Below are 13,934 nucleotides of genomic sequence, written 5' to 3'. Positions count from 1 at the left end.
CTGCTTCCCACTTACTTGTCCTCAGAATGGTGATCCACACTTTTGGAGGGAGCTGCTGGGATGTTTGTTGCCCATGAAGTCTGTGTGCATCATCCCTCCTTTTATTTCTGTGGAGTGTTTGTATTGCTGTCTTTGTAAGAAGACATTTGGACCATAACTTAGGTTTTATGCATAGAAATGTCAGAAAGATCAAAATATACTTCTGTATAGACAAAGAAGCAACATAATAAATCCATTATCATATTAAGAAAAAAAGATATGTATTCTTTGCAGTGATTTCAGTCTAAACTCTTTAGGAGAGAGAATGAAAAGGCATATTTTTCCTATTTTGAGGGCACAGAAATATATTTAATACAAATGAAAAGTAAGTTGGATTAAAAAAATACTTTAAATTCTGCTTGCTTGCTCGTATGAAGGGCAATTTCTCTTGCATGAAATTGATTAACTATGTGATATGTAAGCTAAAGTATTTATCTTAAAGTATATGATTGCTTCTTTTTCAGGTCCCCATTGCTGGAGTATGTATACGGTGATTTTATATTACTCTTTTTTGTGAAAAAGAACACTCTGTAGCTTCCTGCTCCAGATGTGTTAAAATCAAGATAATGAAAAGACCAAAATCTTTCGTTTATGGTATATAGTTATATTCTAAAGTGAATGGGAGCTGCATAGACTGCCAGGGCCAGAACTGGGCTGTAATCTATTTGTCTTGTTTTATTCTTTTTTTTTTTTTTTTTCTTTTTATTTGTTTAAAGTCATACATTGCAAAGGGATGTGGAGTACGTGCTAAACACACACAAATCAAAGCAAAGGCAATGATTCTTCATCCTTAAAGCAGTTGCTGAACATCGGTGCAATGATCCGTCAGATTTTCATATGCAGGCTATTATTCTCTTATCTACAGACTTTTTCCACTAATGTTACTGCTTCAGTTAGGCAAAGGAATAATTAACTATGCTGATATTGATGGAGCTGATATTACTGACACATATCAAGGTGAATAAAATGAGTCTGACTTATATCAGGTTGAAAATGTGTTAGCTAGCGATTCGGTCTAATTATACTGAATTAAAACTAATTGCATATCGTCATCCAGTACCCGGAATTTTAATAGTGATTGGATACTCATACTTTGGGTGATTTTTAAAAATCTGAAGCATAATGTCAATTCTGTGAAACTTTTTCTGTAAAATGTAAGTTTCTGGAAAAACTAAGCACTGTTTAAAGAAAATGACCAGTTTTGGTGAGGAGGCTTTTGTCGGAAACTACTAATGCAGACATAGGATTAATGTGAATAATCAGTGTTTAAATCTAGTTCTTTCACCTGTTTTATTTTATTATATATTACAATACTTCATTATGTAATACAGAATTAGAGGAGTTTCATACTTTGTTATGAAAAAATATAATAATATTTATGTTTTGAAAGATGACTGTTACATCTGAATTCTCTAGGTTTACCCTGGTGTAGGATGATGTTGGCTGTGGCATCACTAGAACTACAAATGTAGATATAATTTTTGTGTAGAAGATAGCTGAAGAAATAATTATCTCTGAATCAGGAATTCATACAGTTCTAACCATTTCCCAGCTGGTTAATTGTTTAAAGTCAAATTAATGCGTGCATATGGGCAGTAAGCATTGGTACTACATAGCAAATGGTACTTGAAATCAGTTACGTTTCATTCTGCATCTGTCTTTCAAAAATGTATTGATTAGACACTAAGAACAGTGCTCCCAGAAGAAATACTGGGAAGTTTAAGGGAGTGAATTTTCTTTTTTTTCATCTGCAGTAGATGAGGAAGCTCTTTGGCTTAGTAACTGCAAGGTTACTCAGTGCTGTGGTTCCCGTTTCCTAATAGTAATGAATTGGAATTCTGTCGTTTCACTTTACATTGATTTTTGTTTTGCAATGCACCTGGAAATTAATAGAAGCTTTGCCTATTCTATTGCAGTTCTGTAGTAAAAGGGGAATAAATAACTTTTATCCTAATAATTGCACGTGAGAATAAAGCCAGTAAAATCTTAATGATTTAAATGGAAGTGGGTATTTCTGGGAAGCTAATGGAGGTCTTGGAGTTGGATATTAGGGCAAACACAGGCAACTGGATTAGTCAAGATCCCTTTGGCTGATGACAACTAGAAAATATTCGGAGCCAACCAACGTTGCTGACAGAGGAGTATCACCAGGGAGCAATAGGAAGTGAATATGAAATCAAAGAAGTCTTCGTCTCCATCCTGCCTCTAACCTCACCCTGGAAGCTGCAAGATGAGGTCACTACAGAACTGTTCTCCACAGCATGGTATCTTGGATCTGTTCCAGAGAGTCTCTTTTTTTTTTCTCTCTCTCACTTGACCAAGAATCATAGCAGCACCTTATAGACCACAAAAGGAAAACATCTCTTTCGCATACATGTAAGATATATGATGAATCAGATAAATGTTGAAAGAGCTAATGAAGAGAGTCTCAAAGTAAAACAAACAAACAAATTACCACATTTTTGTTATTTGAATACCCATATTCCCATGTATAGGATAGGAAATGTATACATAGGAAACGTATAGGATGTACAGAGTTGAATAATTTATGCCTGCATAGGCAATAGCATCAAATAATAGTGAAGCTTGATTGTTTCTTGATGGTTTTATTTTGAAGGCCCACCATATTTTGATGCTGAATTCCTGATTGGAAAGGGTCATCTTTCATGTCCCAATGGAAGTAAACTAGATTTAATAATATAATAGAATTTATTCACTATTGAGTGCATAATTCCTGGAATGAAATGACTCAACAGAAGAGCCCTCCATTCTGTGTAAAGTTTTAAATTCTTCCATTTTGTTATAGAATGGTGTGTATTTTCCCTTTTTTCTTATTACTGACCCACAGAAAGTAATTACAGCTTTGTGTGTAAGCACTGGAGACAATTTGGAGTCAATCGAGTAACTGAAGTAAAGACGCTGAAGGAAAGGAGGCACTTTCAACACCTCAGTTTTTAGAATAACAAACTGTGAAGAAACTGTGGCCTCACCTATAAGAGAAAGAGCCGAATCCTACATTCCTCTGCAATAAGGTTAAATGCACTCAATTTCAATCTGCTGTTTTAGTGGCAAAGGAGGACATTGTCTGCGTGATTCATGCAGAAAGAATGTTTGTTTCTTTATAATTGTATTCAGATTTCAGTAACCCTCTGATTACTGTGTCCAGTGGACGTAAGTACTATTTAGATAAAGCAGAATGCTGTGACTGTGTCTGAGCATGTAGAGTTTTATCCATGATTGCTCATGAAGGCTGGGATTTGTCTTCCTGCACAAAGAAAAGTTAGATGCCACTCTAAAACTATGAATCTGAATTTAATTGTGGTGAAATTGCTCTTGATTATAGGACTGATTTCCCTATGTGTACAACTTTATAGCCTCTAGATGCTCAGGCCTGCATCATCCCAAGCCATTTCATCTCTGTAGGCCCATCTAGATGTCTAAGCATTCTTAAGCATGCAAGGTGCTGGTAATAATTGTCCAGCAATCCAATTAATTTTTTACTTCTTTTCTTCCATCTTTTGACTATTGCACTGCACCATATCCAATAGAGAATGGCCTGGAGGCCAGGAATATTGCAGGATGCCTGTGTGCGTTGTCTCTTCTCAAGCCCATGGTAGACAAGCTGGTTAAAACAATGCTGAGAGGAAGCATCTTACCCAGGGAAAACAGCTGGCTGGTGTATTGGCCTCCTGGTTATGTAGTCATGGGTAATCATGATGGGATTAGCTGTACACACTAAAGGGCACACACTGAGCCAATACGGATGCATGCTGTGCCTTCTTAAACATGATGGTGCATCCTCTTGTGAGTAAGGATGTTCTCTTTCCCTGTATTTTCTCCCACAGCTTTTTCCCGGTTTCCGTGGCAGCCTGAGCCCCAGTCTGCCTCGCACTTCTAAACAGAAAGCTCTCTACCAACCATAGGCAACCAGCATGGACAAGCCTTATCCTCCTAACTTTTTCCCCTCTTCCTGGCCTGAACAATACAGAATTTGGGATTACAGGCCTCTTAGTGACTAAGAATCAAGAAGGACAGCTTCTTGTGGGAGGAGAAGGAAAAGGAATCATAGAATATCAGGTTGGAAGGGACCTCAAGGATCATCTGGTCCAACCTTTCTTGGCAACAGAAGAGCTCATCTTTTCCTGAGACAAGTCCTGCCATGCTCAGCATCCAAGTCTCTGGTTCTCCAGGTCAGTAACTTCTTTGCCTGCTCATGACCAGGAGAATAGGTCTAAACAATGTCTGGTGTATTTAAAATACAGGGGAGTGAGCAGGTGTCTGGAGACAGTAGTTGCGATCTTTGGCTTTGCAGACTGTGAAATACATCCTGGGTAGGGGACCTAGTGAAAAAAATGGTTTAAAGCAACTTGGTAATGCTCCATCTTTATTTTGTGTGTTTCTAGACTGAGCTGAATAAATGGATCAAGACACTCTTGAATCAAGTCCCCCTCCTTCAGACTGGAGTGGACACTTGAAACCAGCAGTCGTGTGCTCTCTCTGTTTATGATAACGCTGCTTCACTTGATGATCTGTCCTAGTCATATCCAGGAGAGAGCTGACATAGCGATGCTAGAAGTGGGACAGCTGTGTTTGGTCTGAAATCAAGCCTGGAGGTCCGGCTGCGTAAGAAGTTTTCCTGTTTTGCATTTCTGAAGTAGTTAGGTGTCTGCTGAGCTGCAGGCAGGCAGTTCCAGCGGAGAACAAGAGCGCTGGGAGAACTGGAGTCTCTAGAGCGGTACTCAGGAGGTCATGGTGGTGCTTCAGTGCAGGGCTTTGTTGCTTGCCTTGCATGGTGGAGTTACTGGTCCTTGTTTCCCTCTTGTTCTGCAGCTGGGGGATGGTTGTATGTAAAAGCTCACATCTTCTCCTCCTGTCAGATATGGATGGCAAGATAGGTCTTAATTCCCCCAATTCTGGGGGCTGGCAATTGGGTGAGATGTATAGCCTATCGCATCTGGCTTTCTCTTCTGCTGAATCAGATTATGTTACCTCTACACAACTTTGGCTTCTCTGAGGTGATTCTCATGTAAGAGTAAGGTTTGGGGTGACGAGCGGGAAGGGACAATTCTCGCTTCTTTAAGTGTAAGCTTCCATGTTTTTACGACTTGGGCAGATTGTCTGTCAAACACCTAGAAGAGCATGTGTCCTTTAGGCAAAACCTTTACATCTTTATCTTTGAACTTAATTTCTGTCCAACTGGCAAAATTAGCAGCTGTAGACACCAACTTAATCTAGTTCTTCCTCACTACCTTAGGGGAAGTCAGTGAGATCCAGGAAACTCTTCTGAGGGATCTGAGGATTTTTTTTCTAGGCTGTGCCTCTGGTATGGGTCTGGGAGAAGGTCCTGCGGCAGGAGAAGTTACCTGGAGATCATTCTGGTTCTTCACAGAAGGTGCCCTCAGGATACACTACCAGGGTTGGTGGCAGCCGCTGAATGTTTATGTAGAGCTTCATGGAAGGAGCAGATGTTGCGTGAAGCCCAGGATAATGCTCACAATTTCTGGACACTGAAGTTTTTTTAAACTTCAACTTAGAATTTTTCCTTCTCCTGGAGTACCTGATGTTATTCATGGTCCTGATGCATGACCACGAAATTTTCCTGGTACTGCAGTTATACATCTGCATGTGGCCTTCCAAATGCGGTCACATATGGCTCCTAGATCTCCCCGTTGCTATATAATCTGTACCGCCCAGACTTGTGCCAAGGGATTTCCTTTAGAAGCGAAATGGCTGTTTCTCTAATTTTCACACACGAGCTTCGGTAGAGGCTTGCAAAGGGGAGGGTGAGATACGATAGCTTGGCAATGTGGCAACAAACTGTTTTTAGCTTGCTCCTTGAATGTTTTTCCTAGAAAGTTGCCTTTTAAATGAGACCAACGTATTTCTTCGCGAATTGAACGCTCGAGGAAGTAGGTGAACGCAGAACGTTCAGCAAGTGCTACAGAAAGTCTCACATCCATAAAAAAAAAATCGTTAGTGAAGACCTTGTTAATAGCGGTGCTGCTTCTCGGCAGCTCTAAGGGGAGGTGCGGTGCTGTCACTTGAAGAGGTCACTGCTTTTCTCTGCTCAGAGTTACCGTGACCATTTGTCCTTCCTCCCATGGCGTTTATGGATCCTTTCTGTCACATCTCATTTAGATTAGATGCACCGTCAAAAGTAGATATGAAGACAGGTTATAATGTGAAAAAGGACCTCGGTTCAGCTCTTAAAATTGGCTTAGATAAGTGGCCGCCCTTTCTGGGCTTGAATCAGGTTTATGCATCTAAATCATGTGAGACTTAAAATCAACAGTAATTCATGGTTCTACTTAACTGTTCACACATTTATAAGGGAAAATTCACCTACAGTTGCTGTGAAACTAACAGTAAGCATACAACCAGATTAAAAAAAAGAGTGGTTCTCCTTTCCTCCAAGTGAGCTTTGAATTTTCTGGGTAAATGCTTTTTCAAAAATGCAATTTTGGAAATTCTTTGCTTTTTCCCAGCTCATTTCTCCTTCCCGCTGTGTAGTTTTGGGAACGGACTGTAAAAGCACCTGTGCTGTGGTCACTCTTCGCCCGGAGAATTACCCCGGCGTTTTGTCTCTTATATCCCAGTCGTACCTCTCACGAGTCCTCGTCGCACCCAGCGGGATTACTTTTTCAGTGCTTGTGGCTTAAATTCTTATAGAGATTTCACTTTTCTCTCCAGGTTCTTCTATGAGCCCTGAAGATTTTTTGTCTCAGAATTCTTAAACACGGTATTTTCTGTAGAAATGTTTACATACCTGCAATTTTGAATATTGCACCTTTTTAACTTGATTTTTTTTCACAGGGCTTTAAACTGAACTTCCTTAGTTCTAAAATATATGTCATACCCTTTTAAAATGCAATTAATATAATTGAAAGTAATGGACTCGGTAGTAAAGTATACTTAAAACAGGGTTCACAAGGCCGTTTTTGCTAAGTACAAATTTTATGCTGCTATTTATTAAAGCATGTGGTGTGCCAATTTTGTGAAAAGAGTGAAATGCGTTACCACAATACATACATGCAATATAATTGAATACAGTACATTTGAAAATAAATACAGTATGTACAGGACTTAATTTCTTGTCTGTACAGTTTATTTTTTGTTTATTTTAAATGCTGACTAACATAGAGGAAAGGTGTCGCACACCCAGCACCAGCAAATGGAGTGCAGTGAGCAAGCTGTAGTCAGTACCTAAATTTCATATATAAATCCATACTGTCAGCGGATGTTATCAGAAATACATGTCTGTCAAGTCTAGTCTTACACTTTGAAGTTTGTTCCTTTCAGATTACGATTTCATAATTTACTCCTGCAAAGCATACGCTGAAGTGCTCCAAGTGAAGCCAAGGGCTGATAGGTCTCAAAGTAACTGTGACAGGTACTAGACTTCGGCGCTCTGTAGCGGTAGTACTGTACCTGCCTAGATTTAAAGATGCTTACCCTGTTGTTTTTGATCTTTTCCTGTCAGTTTGATTACAGTAGTATTCTTTGAACACTTACTCGGTGATTTATTTTTTTTTTTTAAATGTGGAGAGGTTAAATACATTTTCTCTGATAATCCTGGTAGAAAGCTGGGATTTTAGCTCAAAGCAAAGATTGTACAGATTGAGAATTTTATCTGTATTTTCAATCCACAAAGACCTTTTGAAGAAAACAATGATGACACATTACCTAGATAGCAAAGCTTTTTAGATTTATTTTGTGAGTTTCAGTTTTCTTTTATGCCTTTTCTTGGAGTTTTAGTGATGAATATGACTCATATGAGATGAAGGAACCCTTTGACATTCTTGTGTTTCATGAACAGTGGAAGTGCTGTAGTCAAAGGAAAAAAAATATAGATGGGGGAAGGAAAATCATAGAATTTGGTGACATCAGTGGCAGTGTTGAAAAGAGTGGATTTTTAAAAATCAGAATAATTGGATTGATGGCTGGGGAGCACATCTAAACAGGACCATCTTTGTAATTTTATTAGCAAATACAAATAAGTATATAGACAGATATGTGAAGAGAAATTACAGGGATATACAGATTCCTTCCTATGCCATAGATTGACATAGATAAACAGGCAAAATGTTATCTTTATCCAAGCTGATTAGAGAAGCTCAGATTGAAGGTGGTGCTGGATGAACACCTGGGACACTCAACCAGCTGGATGCCTGTCGTTTGGGAGTGGGAATGTGCCAAGTGAAGAAAGGGATTATAGATAGAAAGGTGTTAAAGCTTGATCTGAGGAAGAAAAATAATGAAATTAATTGACTGTGGGTAACACAAAAGTTGTATAAACAGAGATGTACATTGGCCAGGTAGTTGCTGAAGCTCTGTAATGAGATCAGACATGGGGAAATCTGTGAGTTTAGAGGGAAAGCTGATTGGTGGTAATACTGGCACCTGGGGAGAAAGGCACCACGGGTAGACGGGCAAATTAAGGGGATGAGAGGGAGCACCTGAGTAGTGGGATGATGGCTTGTATAGAAGAAGGGCTGAGTAGCCACCTTGGGAGCTGTTTTGAGAGGAGGGGTCTAAAATGAGCGTGAACATGTAAGTTTTGAGAGATAGACTGATGTTTTCCTTAATTCTGTTTGAAGAATGTTCTGATGGATATTATTGTGGGGGTGTCAAGCTGTGACGTGCTTACTTAAGTGTCAAGTACAGGAGAGTTACTTTGGTGCAAGATGGGGTGTACAGAAACCTACTGAACTTGGAGATATTACCAATTCAAGCTCTTATCTGAAAAGATTGCATTTTAGCATTTTGTATGTTTGAAATACATATTACAGTATAGGACCTGATATTGAGCGTTTGGGTTTGTTGACAGTTCAAGTTGTTTTGTTTTTTGATTATTTTTTTTTTCCCCTCATGTTGTTAATCATGTTAACTTAGAAGTTTCTGAGCTTGATGTGCTGATTAGGTCTTTAATGATGTTAATACTAACAGGCTCAGGTTTATTCCATGTTCTGAATACATCATTCCAGTATTCGTTATTAACCTAATCAGATTATTTGTAACAGTCCATTTACAAACTATGCTTTTAAGTGCCAGCAAGATGTCACTGCATTTAAGCATGGGTTTAGTGTTGGTTGGTTTTTTTGGTGAGGGTTTTTTTTTTTTTTTTTGAGACTAAATCGGGTTTTTTTGGTGGTGTTAACCAGCGCATTTCAGATATTAAACATGTCCTTCCTTTTCTTATGTAACACAGGTGTGTTAGCAATCACTTTTCAGTTTGTTTTTAGAAGCACTTAAGAGCAAAATGAGGGTCAAATACTGCACTGTAACTGAATAAGAGCCTGGCTTTTTTTCTTTCTGTGATTATGCTGCACTTTTTTTTTTTTTTTTTTTTGGTGAAGAGTGAGGAATGTGCCCAAGTTCATGTTCATGATTAGTTTCATTGATTGATTGTTTTTCTGGATGTCTTGGGACAAAGTTTGTCCTTGTTAGATCAAGTCTTTAAATCTTGCAAAGAACTTGCATTGTAAATATGTTCATAGTTGCATAAATGCAGCTGATGAGTCCCAAGAGGCAGGTAAGGACCGCAGCACTGTGAATGGAGTAACCTGGAACGAGCACGCTGACCCTTTCAAAAATTAGTGAAGTTTGAACTAATACTAGGCAAACTCCTTTGAAGCACTAACGCAAGAGGCGGTACGTACAGTATGGAAGATGTGGGAGATACAGAAAAATGGAATTTAAAAATAAAGAGACTGAGTTTAATTTACTGTGTTGCAAGTAAGTGGAACTTGTAAGAGGAATGTAATTAACCAGTAATGTATGAAAAATGGATTTAGTGTGTCTGAACAGGAGAACCAGAGCAAATTCTTTCATTCCAAGGTGCTTCGCTGTTTATGCTTTTGGCACAATTTTGGCCCGACTATCTGCTGTTCTACCATAATCATACCTGTGTGACAGACCCAGTGTTCAGTCGAATGATGTGGCAATCCCAGGCAGAGCGGGTCCGATCGCTGGCAGAATTGGGGTTGAAATAGGCTTTGGAACTGTTGATAGCAGTCACTGCGTACCAGCTAGGTCTCAGAGCGTTAGTCGTAGCTCTGACTTCTGGAGTTCCTCTTGTGGCCGGTGAAAGGACCTCAGAGATCTCTATAAGCTGTTGTTTAGTCATATTTTTGCAGATACTCCACAGAATATTCCTAACGGTATTTTCAGAAGAATTGGAAGTTGGAAGAGGGCTGTGACTGCAGCAGGTTATCATGTAAGTGATAAGAGACTAGGAGGTATGGGATAAAAGAAGAGGATTGAGGATCAAAAAGCCACTATGATTTTACAGTGGATGGAGAGGAGACAGTGCTATAGAAGAAGAGACCTCTGGCTTGGGAAATCCATAAAATGTAAATCACTGGAAGACTAAACTTGGGAGACGTCAGTGTGTACTTTCTGTGGTTTCTGTAAGCATCAGATGTTGTGTGAGGTGTAATTCTGGCAGAGAGAGACCCACAGCATTTTCCCTTGTATAAAAAACAATTTAGAATGAAGAACTTGATGAGGACCTCTCAAGTTGTAGATCTACCTGAAATAAAATTGTGATGTTGCTTTTACTTTTCTGTCCTGAGTACAGAGAGTGGCTGCCTGTGTTCAAGACCTACAGCTTGATATAAGCTAAGATGCAAATGGCCTCTGAACAACGTTTAGAGTGTGGTAGCAATCCAAATAGTCTTTTAATAGTATATATTGTAATAGAATCAGAAAGAGGTTATTTCTTGCTCTAGTATCCTAAACGTTAATAGTGAATGTAACGTTTCCACCAGTGAAATAAGCTCTAGAATTCTGTATTGTGTTTATTATGGGACTGACTGATCTCATTTTGAGAAAGCAGAGCTGTAGCTTTAAATGTCTGTCTTTCTTCACTGAGGTTTTGCTGCGGCAGGGAAACAGTAATAGTACATATTTTCATCAAAGCAGCTGCTGTAGTCTGTAATGCATTTTCTTTGGCAGATGCCCACATTTAATTGTGACTTCCGTGCCTAAACATAGGTAACGAAACCCTCTCCATCTCAAGGAAAAGGTGTCTTTCTCACTGACAGTACTAGCAGATATTCCTGTCTCGAAAAAGGTACCGTATTATTCGAGAAAAGCCTTTCATTTTTCTTTCTGAACCTCTTACCTAATTCTTTTGCTATATGAAACGCATCATGAAAAACCCCACATTTCTGGTGAGCTATCGCTATCTGTTACTTTTCCCTTCCACAGTTAGTCATAAGACTAGAAAAAGAGCAAAGACATTGAGAACTTTTTCCTGGGTCTTGGCACATTGACTTTTTTGTCTGCATGAGAAGATCTTTTACTTTTGTTAAGGTAAGGATAAAAAGCATGAAACTTTGAAAGAGGTGATAGATAATGCTTTTTCTTTATTGTCCAGAACTTGAGCTGTGTGAATAAATATTTCAGTGTTACGAAACTGAAGGAGTAGAACCTTGAAACATTGCCGTAGTTTTCAGCAGGATTGAATTTTATTATTGCATTAATACATACTTTCCACTTCCCCTGAAAATGCTTTCCCCCTGGTGAAATGGAGATGTTTGCTGTCTTGCTCTATTTAAACATCAAAAAAAGTACATGAAACTGTTGGATCTTTGTTTTGCCTACTGCATGGGTTGCCTTGCACCTCTTCATTAAATTTTTTTTTTTTTCCTGTGCCTAGCAAATTCTTTTAACCTTTTCCACGTCCTCTTCTGCCTCCAGATCTTTTTCTCAGCTTTGGGGTTATTTTTCCGTGACTAGCTGCAACTGGGTCTTCTTACCTGTCTCTGAGAAATTGGGTTTCTTCCTAGTTATACTAAAACAAAAAAAAAAGAGGTGTTGAAAATGTAGCCTGCCAGCTTTATAAGGCTTTGTCAGTGATAATGAGAGAGGAGAGAGGTGCATCTTTGATTACTGATAAGGCTGTTCTTTGGTTCGCACTGGTAGCAGTTTCATTAGCATTTAGCTGTTTCATCAGTATTGAATCTTACACTAATGTCTACAACTTCAGATTTTTAGCAGAAGCATCAACTAATCTTTCTTTTAGCGTACTCAAATGAAAAAGTAAATGTGAGCTTAGAATCATTGAATGGTTTGGGTCAGAAGGGACCTTTAAAATTCATCTAATCCAACCCCCTGCCATGGGCAGGGACACCTCCCACCAGACCAGGTTGCTCAAAGCCCCATCCAGCCTGGCCTTGAACACCTCCAGGGATGGGGCATCCACAGCTTCTCTGGGCAACCTCTTCCAGTGTCTCACCACCCTCACAGGAAAGAATTTCTTCCTTATGTCCAATCTAAACCTACTCTTCTCCATTTTAAAACCGTTGTTCCTTGTCCTGTCGCTATAGGTCTTGGTAAAAAGCCTCTCTCATCTTTCTTACAAGCCCCCCTTATACATGTTGAAGAGCTGCAGTAAGGTCTGGCTTAGCTTATTCGTGCAAGATATCAATTCTTCATTTTACTGGAAAGTTGTGTTTGTGGACTAGTGTTGAAATAGCTGAATACTCAATAACTGTCTTTCTGTGGCCAAGTAGGAGGTTACCTTTTATTATTACTTTGTTGTCAATCAGTTACCTACGTCACATATTTTCTTAAATTTTATAATTGACATATTAATAAGCAAAATCTTTAGTCACAAATCCTGGGTATCGCCTCGTAGTCTTACTCAATCTTCAGCTAGACTAGAGATCCCTGAAAAGGCGGGGGAAGAAGCATCCCTTATGCTGCATTCGCCTGGTTCTTGTTTTTTGAGCCTGAAATGACCTGAGATTTGGCTCACTCAGAATTTGAGTGGGTTCTGAAAGGAGGTAACGTCACTACACTCATTTCTCGGGAGACCTCATCCGCTTTTACGCAGGCTATTTTAGCCACGGGTTTATGGTTAGGGATGTTTACGTTCATGAGGAAAGTAGCTTCTTCCAGCTGTGGGACAATGTAGTTGTTCTAGAATTACTAGTTTGTAATTCTGTATTGCCAATAAAGCATAGTTGAAGTTGAACAGGGAACTTTCTCATTGTCCATGCCTTTATTTAAGGTGTCTATGTCTTTATTAAATAATTTTATTTAGTAATTAATTGGCTTAGGCATTTTCCACGAGGTAGAGCGTATTTTTTTTGCTGTTCTGCTTCCTTTCAAATTTTGTGTTAGGTTTTACTTTGCTGTAACTCTGTTTAGATGTATCTAACCATGAAGTTGTACATGTGTGCTAAAGTCAAGAGGAATTTTATTACCGTGCTATTAAAGTTTAAAAATAAAATAAAAAAAATACAGTAATATCTTTTATACTAAGTTAAAAAAAACCCTGGATATACTGGGAAATACTTCAATGTAATGTTTATTTACCAGTCTGTGGTATGGCGTGCATCATATCCTTAAAACATAATGATGCAGCTTCTGTTGGAACTTGTTTCCAGTTGCATTTGCAATATGGTTGGTGTTGTAAGAAAACAAAAGGAGCTGGGTATCTGCTGTGAGGAGCCTGCAGCAGGAAATCTGCGGCGGCGGGAGCCATGGCGGACTGCGGACAGGTTGTTGGAACTCTGCCAGTGACAATGACATAAAATCTATTCCTGCTTGTGCATCTGGATTTACTTGCTTGCAAGAGTTTGGCAGTTAAACCCAAACGAAACATTGTAATTTTAATTATTTTCTCTTATGCTTCTTGCCCATGGGGGGGGGGGGGGGGGGGAGAAAATCTAGGACTGCTTTCTCTAACTTCTCTTTTTCTACAAAAATACAGTTACCAGTGACTTAACGCTGGAATGGCAGGGGACAGTTAATTTGGATACATATGTAATTTTTATACGGAAAAAAAATTATTTTTCGATCTGTTTAAAACCTGATTTTTCCTAAAAGTGGACTGTTAAATTCTGTATTTGAATGTCTTGTAAACTCCTAAACCCCCTTTCCTT

Source organism: Numenius arquata, chromosome 7, assembly GCF_964106895.1.
Source record: "Numenius arquata chromosome 7, bNumArq3.hap1.1, whole genome shotgun sequence".
NCBI lineage: Eukaryota > Metazoa > Chordata > Aves > Charadriiformes > Scolopacidae > Numenius > Numenius arquata.
Note: the sequence above shows the minus strand (reverse complement) of the source record.